Here is a 7,670-nt window from a genome sequence, read left to right on the forward strand (position 1 = left end):
ACTTCTCATTATGTGGACATAAATAAACATTTCAAATGTGTGTGTGTGTGTGTGTGTGTGTGTGTGTGTGTGTGTGTGTGTGTGTGTGTGTGTGTGTGTGTGTGTGTGTGTGTGTGTGTGTGTGTGTGTGTGTGTGTGTGTGTGTGTGTGTGTGTGTGTGTGTGTGTGTGTGTGTGTGTGTGTGTGTGTGTGTGTGTGTGTGTGTGTGTCACATCAAGGCCCTGGAGCGCTTCCATGTTGGATGCCTGCAGCGCATCCTTGGCCTCACCTGGCGTGATCATGTACCTCAGACTGAAATACTTGCTAAGACCAACTGCAGGAGTATTGAGGCCATGATCACCCAGCACCAACTGCGCTGGCTCGGACACGTGATACGGATGCCCCAAGATCGGCTGCCCCGTAGAGTGCTGTATGGCCAGCTCCATCATGGCCAGCGCCTGGCAGGAGGGCCAAAGAAGCGCTATAAAGACCAGCTGAAGACCTCACTGAGGAAATGTAAGATCAGGCCTGAGGACCTGGAGGCTGCTGCTGCTGACCGTGACTCATGGCGGCAGCGCTGTCACCAAGGAACCCAGAGGCTGGAGGAGGACAGGACTGTCAGAAGACAGCAACAGAGGCAACAGAGACACAGGAGGAACACACCCATCACTGCCATTACCACTACCACCACTACAACCTACCCGTGCCCCACCTGCAATAAAACATGTAATTCCAGGATTGGACTCTTTAGCCACCAAAGAACTCACCGTTAAGTGGACGTCATCATCGGATTCGATGGACAACCATAAGCAAGTAAGTGAGTGTGTGTGTGTGTGTGTGTGTGTGTGTGTGTGTGTGTGTTTGTTTGTGTGCGTCACAGGGGGAAAACTTTCATCACAACTATACTTGTTATGTGGTGATGAAGTTATGAACATTCCAAGTGACCTGTTCCGACAAATAGTTTTAAAATATGCCTTATTGATTTGATCGTCTAAAGAAAAGATTGGGGGGGGTCCAGAGATGAGGCCCAGAATGTTATTCATTCATTGAATGTCACCGATATGCAATGTCTGTCATGTGTGTCAGCTGCCGCTAGATGGCGACAAATGCATTCCATATTCTTTGCATTTGGGGGAGAATTGATTGACTGCTTATTAGGCTCGTTTTGTGATAAGAGAGACTTCACTGTAGATGTTTAATTAAAAGGCTTAAGCTATTTGTGAAAAAGCTGAAGTAAACCCTTAAATAATTTAGAACGTCAGCCACACAGGCACATCACCGACTGACATGAGTTCGTTTTCAGTCACTCACACAATCAGTCAGCCAAACGAGGTTGTCACTTGCAATATCAGGTTTTATGGTTATAAAACGCTACCTGGCAGAAACAAACAGATGATGCAACAGTGACTCTCTCTCTCCTCTCCCTCCTCTCTCTCCTCTCTCTCTCTCTCTCTCTCTCTCTCTCTCTCTCTCTCTCTCTCTCTCTCTTGTGCACATTGTGATCACTTTGTGAACTTGTGAACTTCACGATGAGCCAGCAACATCTGGAAAGAAGGAGAGAGAGAGATAGAGAGGCACACACAGTGAGACAGAAAGCAGATAGTGTAAGGGGAAGATAATTATAGAGGGGGAAAAAAAATACAGCAAAGTGAGAGAGGGGGAGAGAGAGAGAGAGAGAGAGAGAGAGAGAACGAACAGCAGATACCAGATTTCTGTGTATTACAGCAGCATAATGTAACATAATCTGACATAATAACATACAACAAAGCTCGATCTGCTGTTCCTACAACCTTTTAGTATATAAATCTCAGACACACACACACACACACACACACACACACACACACACACACACACATGCACATGCACATACAAACACTACACACACTTATGCATTCAGTGGTATCTAACCACAAATCTAGGTTTCATCACATCAGTGACAGTTTATCTCGCAAGATTTTGTGGCCGGTTTCATGTTTTATGGCACATAGACACTATAGTTAGACAGTAGACACACGCACTCACACGTGCGCGACCGTCGACCCTTCCCCCTAAACAAACCCCTCAAGGCACATATTAAAGCCTGATTTATACTTTCCATGCATGAAACCGGCATGCGACCAAGTATAAATCATTGGTTACTGTACACAGACAGGGACGGAAGCTTACAACCCCCCCCCCCCACACACACACACACACACACACACACACACACACACACACACACACACACACACACACACACACACACACACACACACACACACATAGACATTTTGGTCTATGTGCATTTTTCTTAGGCTTTGTTTTATTCTAGTTCAGGCTATTATTTGGTTAGTTATAGTTCCAGTTAACTATATAATAAGCCTGGTCATGACTCCACCCGACCTCAACCAACCCCCTGCTGGGTGGGACGGGTGCCGCAGACCGACCCTGCCCCCGACCATGCATGCTCTCAGCGCCCCACCACACCCCGGTGAGTCTGACCTCCATGCATGCTCTCAGCGCCCCACCACACCCCGGTGAGTCTGACCTCAGCCTCCGCCCTGCAGCCCTCATGCAGCCGTCGTCCCACTAGCTCGCATTGTTCCCCCAACAGCCGTCTAAAACGCTGACTCCTTCATTATACTGTAGCTCCTGCCTTGTGGTGTACGTAGCACGTAGCTGACCTGATGGTACCGCTGGCTTTGAGTCAAATCGTAATGTATAATATCTCACTGTCTCCCATTCTATCCATCTATCCATGTGTCTGTCCGCCCGTCCGCCTGTCTGTCTGTCTGACTATCTATCCAACTGTCTATTTTGATTGATTGATTGAAGTATGTTTGCAGAATTACAGTACATTTCAAGCACAACTCAATACAAAAACTGTTAACTGTGAGTGGACGACACCATTACACATTTTTACAAGAGGGTCCACCTTTTTCAATTCATCATAACATTTAGAGACGAACAAATCACAAAAAACACTTCTAGCCAAAAACAGGAAATCATCATAAAGGGGGGAAAAACATATACAATGACGGGGGAAAGGGGTGGGTGGGGGATTCAGATTTTACGGGGGCCCGTTTCCAATTGCAGCCATCCGTAGGTGCCTTTTGAAAGCGGTTTTGAAGGAGTCAAGGGATTCACATGTCTTAATGACAGTTGGTATAGGGCGTTCCACATTTTTGTGGCATAGGAGCGAACTGAATTTAGTCCCTTGTTTGTGCCGAATCTGGGTTGCACATGGTTTGTCTGACTATCTATCCAACTGTCTATACCTACCTTTACCTATCTATTGTCCTGTCTGCCCCTCTGTCAGTCCGTTCTCCTACAGTTATACGCCTGTCTCACTGACATAAGGATACCGACACCTAAACACATTTTTTAAATGCAGGAATTCCAGAACAAAGTCTCTAGCAATTGTGGTGCTAGTTTATGTTGTTCTGTTTATAGACGTGACCATCTTTTTTTTCAAGTGTGCAGTTTAATGCTTGCAAGACTTATGTTTAGCTATCATATATTTGCCACTTGTGCAATAAAAGAGCTCTAAGACAAAAACAGTCCAGGTTAAAAGTTCTCTGCGAGTAGACTACAATGCGTTTATTCATGTATTCTTTCTATAAAAGTGTTTGTCGTCTACCATCATCACTTGACACTTAGTTAAACGTGACTGTCACTCACTAGTCTCACTCACTTTCATTTATATCTTCTCTTTAAATCTACGATCCGGGATTTAAATGTTTCCCAAAAAATCTGGCAACATATTATGTTAATCCAATAGAAAAGCACACCTGCAATGGTTGCCATTGAGACATTTAGACCCTGGTGTCGGGCACTGCTGGTGTAAAGTAACTAAGTACATGTACTTTGTTTTTTTAGGTACTTTTATTTTATTGGCGTATTTCCAATACTTTTACTTCTACTCCACTAGAGACAAATATACAATATTTATCTTTTGCTCCACTTTTACTAGGATACATTTTCTTATTTTTCTTAACGATTTATTTAGTTTGTTTGTTTTTCTGCGTTTATTGATAGTATCAAGTGAAGATAGACAGGGAAGAGGGTAAAGGGTTTTCTTCTGTGTGGGTCCTTGTGTGCTTTATGTTGCAGTATTGATACTTTTACTATAAAGTAAAAGTATCCATAACTGGTGTCGGGTAGTAGGACACCTTCTGGTTGGCAATGTCAGTAAAGTAATTTGAAGCAGATGGCACAGTGGATTGGAGAGTCGGCAGAGACATAAAACTCACAGATTGTAGCTTTAGGGAGAAAATGACAAGAAGGTGCAAGTGTGAGGCGTGTGGCATTCAATCTCAGGTCAGTATATGTCTGTCCTGCATCATTTCTAAAGAAGGCTGTGTTTGTTGCCTTAAAAGTGATTTTAGCTCCAAGGATTGCCCTGTTTTCTGTACATTGTCCCACACCTAGCTAGGTGGACATACCGATTGATTGATTGATTGATTGAAAATTGTATTAACAGATTGCAGAATGGGTACAGTCCAAAACTGCCAAGAGGATGAAACCAGAATAAGCACTAAGACTTGTTTACATCAGTGTCCTCCATTTTCAATTCATCAAAAACATTTAAAGACTTCACATAGTATATGCACAATAAATAAAATAAAATCATCAAATACACAGTTCGAAAGTGAGTCCGCTACTCAGTTGGTCAGCCTCACCAGCGCAACTGCACTAAAACACACACTAATTGGAAGTATGCACTTATTTCATTTCACTCCCGCAAAATTTCTTCTGTGCACGGGTCCCACCACGGTCCCTTTTCTGGTTCCGGTCGGGACCATGCATACGTTAAACCCATGTCCCAGGGACCAGCTTTGTTCTGGTTCCGGTCGGGACCATGCATACGTTAAACCCATGTCCCAGGGACCAGCTTTGTTCTGGTTCCGGTCGGGACCATGCATACGTTAAACCCATGTCCCAGGGACCAGCTTTGGGGGCTGTTGTGTAACAGCGATAGCACTATTCATTACTTGTGGGATCAGATGTCAACAGTAGCTTACATTGTCTCTATAGTCCCTGCATAGTGGATGGATGGCACCAGAGGGAACGTAGAACTGACGTTCAGCAGTGGTGGGAAAAGTATTCATTACGTAGTATCAACACTGCTGTGCTGCAATGTAGAAATACTTATAATAGAATTAAAAGTCCGGAATTCAAAGTAAAAAGTACAAAAGTATTGGTATCAAAAATCAAAGTACCAAAAGGAAAATGTATTAAATTGTGCAGAATGTCCCGTTACACAAGTTTTGTAATGTATACAATCATTTGAAAATAGCCGATCTACAACTACAAGCTCACAATGCGTCGCATCGCGACGCATTGTGAGCTTATAGATGGGCTATTTTTAAATGGCCGAATATAGGACTGAAGTGGTTAATGTATAATGTATGTTTTGTATAATTATATCTACAAAGTCACTAGTAACCAAAGTTTTCAAATAAATGTAGTCCAGTGAAAGTATATTATTTGCCTATATACTAGATGTATATAGTGGAGTAGAAGTAAAAGTACAGAAAATTACTCTAGTACGGTTCTTGAGTAGATGTAGTTACTTTACACCACTCAGTGCTGACATTTTAGTGACTGGGTTCTGGTGGTTGCCTGTTAACCAGTAAAACCCTGTGTCCAGGGGTCCCTCTGGGCTGTTTGGTCCCCTCCCTTTTTCCATCTATACCACATTTGCAGAATCTTTGCTGAAAGTAAACGAGGAAGGCTATAGGTTCAAGGTTTCTTTATTTTGTCTCCAGAAGGAGAAATTTGTCTTGGACCCCAAGGAACCGCCCTGCAGCATACAGATACAGATACAATACAATACACAATACAAGACGACAAAGGCACACAGTGACCCGTACAACATTTAAATACCACACAACCAACATACCTAGTGCATCACCTCAAAACCTTCGACCCCTACCCTGTCTGTCCCATACAAGGAGGAAGTGAGCTTGTAGGTTGGCTATTTTCACGGAATCGCCTATTATGACGAGCTCAGCATTGGGACGGTGGGCGTCCTGTGGTTAAGCCCAATTTTCTGGAGATAACAGATTTTTGACATTAAGTGTACATTAAGTGTTCGAATGTATTTGACTGAGACCTTACTGATGGAGGCCCAGCAGTTAACCCTGCATGAGGCAGAGTACAGCAGCCTGATACTCACGCACGCACACGTGTACACACACACACACACACACACACACACACACACACACACACACACACACACACACACACACACACACACACACACACACACACACATACACATACACATACACACACATACATACATACTACAATAAGAGAAGATGGAATGGAAGCTTCTTCAGCAGCCTGATACTCACGCACGCACACGTGTACACACACACACACACACACACACACACACACACACACACACACACACACACACACACACACACACACACACGCACCACGCACACACACCTTGCTGCATTGGATTGCAATAAGAGAAGATGGAATGGAAGCTTCTCCTATTGGACTGAATTGATCCTTATCAGCGTGCATGTCACGTGCGCGAGTGTGTGTGTCACATGTGGTGTACAGTGCTGTACACCGTGCCCAACCCTGTCCTGTTCTCACAATAGCTTCTATTATATTCTTTTATCTAGTGTACAGTACAAACCAACCCACTACTTCTCTCTCTCTCTCTCTCTCTCTCTCTCTCTCTCTCTCTCTCTCTCTCTCACTTTCTCATCTTTCTACTTTCTCCCTGTTTCAGTCATTTAACTCCTTCCTATTCCTTCAAATCTCAGTTTTCTCAGTTTCTACAATTCACCCCCGCTCTGCCTTCCTCCTCTGGAATATCAGTTCTCTCTCTCTCTCTCTCTCTCTCTCTCTCTCTCTCTATACACACACACACACACACAATGAGGACGAGGAGACTTACCAGAATAGGTGAGTTGTTGCATAATGGCAAAATAAAGTCATATTATTAGAGGCCCATTTTAGAGTCTGAACGCGCCAAAGAAAAAAATCACATTTGTCCTTGATGGAACCGAGTCTCCCGTTTGACCGCATTGACGATAGGAATAATGGGTTGTGTAAAATACTTGAGCAGCTTTTTACATTTCAGAATCTGAAATCATTCAGATTCAGTGCTGCCTCACAACATTACATGACCTCTAACCCAGTGCATTTAAATTTGGGGTCAGGACTCGGAGTCCCCGTCAAAATGAGGAGCAGTTTAACGCCACTATTATTTCACTGGCTAGAGAGAGAATGTATAAGAATGATTCAGATCTTAGGTTTCACTCTGTCTACTGTTACCTCCCCACTGCAGTATGAACAGTTGTAATATTATTTTCTAAGTCTAATCTGAGAACAACAATCTTCTCTTATGGCACAAAATGGAAACGTAACTCGATTAAGTCGATTATTTCTTCCCTTCCATAATAACAATTGATATTGCATTTTATATTGTTGTTATCGTTGATAAGATTAGTGATAGATTAGTCGACTTTACAACGAAGTATAACTTGCAATCATGGAACGAGCAACACCATAAGTGTGTGGGTATAGTGGCACCCAGAAAATAGGCAAAATCCCCCAATATGCTTTTCCATAATTTAACCCATTCTGGACGGGAACCCCTTTTGGTGTTTTAACTAAGCATTATGTTATACTTTAGCTATTGAAAAATAGCAGATCTACTAGTACAAGCT

Source organism: Protomyctophum bolini (assembly GCF_963924005.1).
Source record: "Protomyctophum bolini genome assembly, chromosome: 24".
In the NCBI taxonomy this organism is placed as follows: domain Eukaryota; kingdom Metazoa; phylum Chordata; class Actinopteri; order Myctophiformes; family Myctophidae; genus Protomyctophum; species Protomyctophum bolini.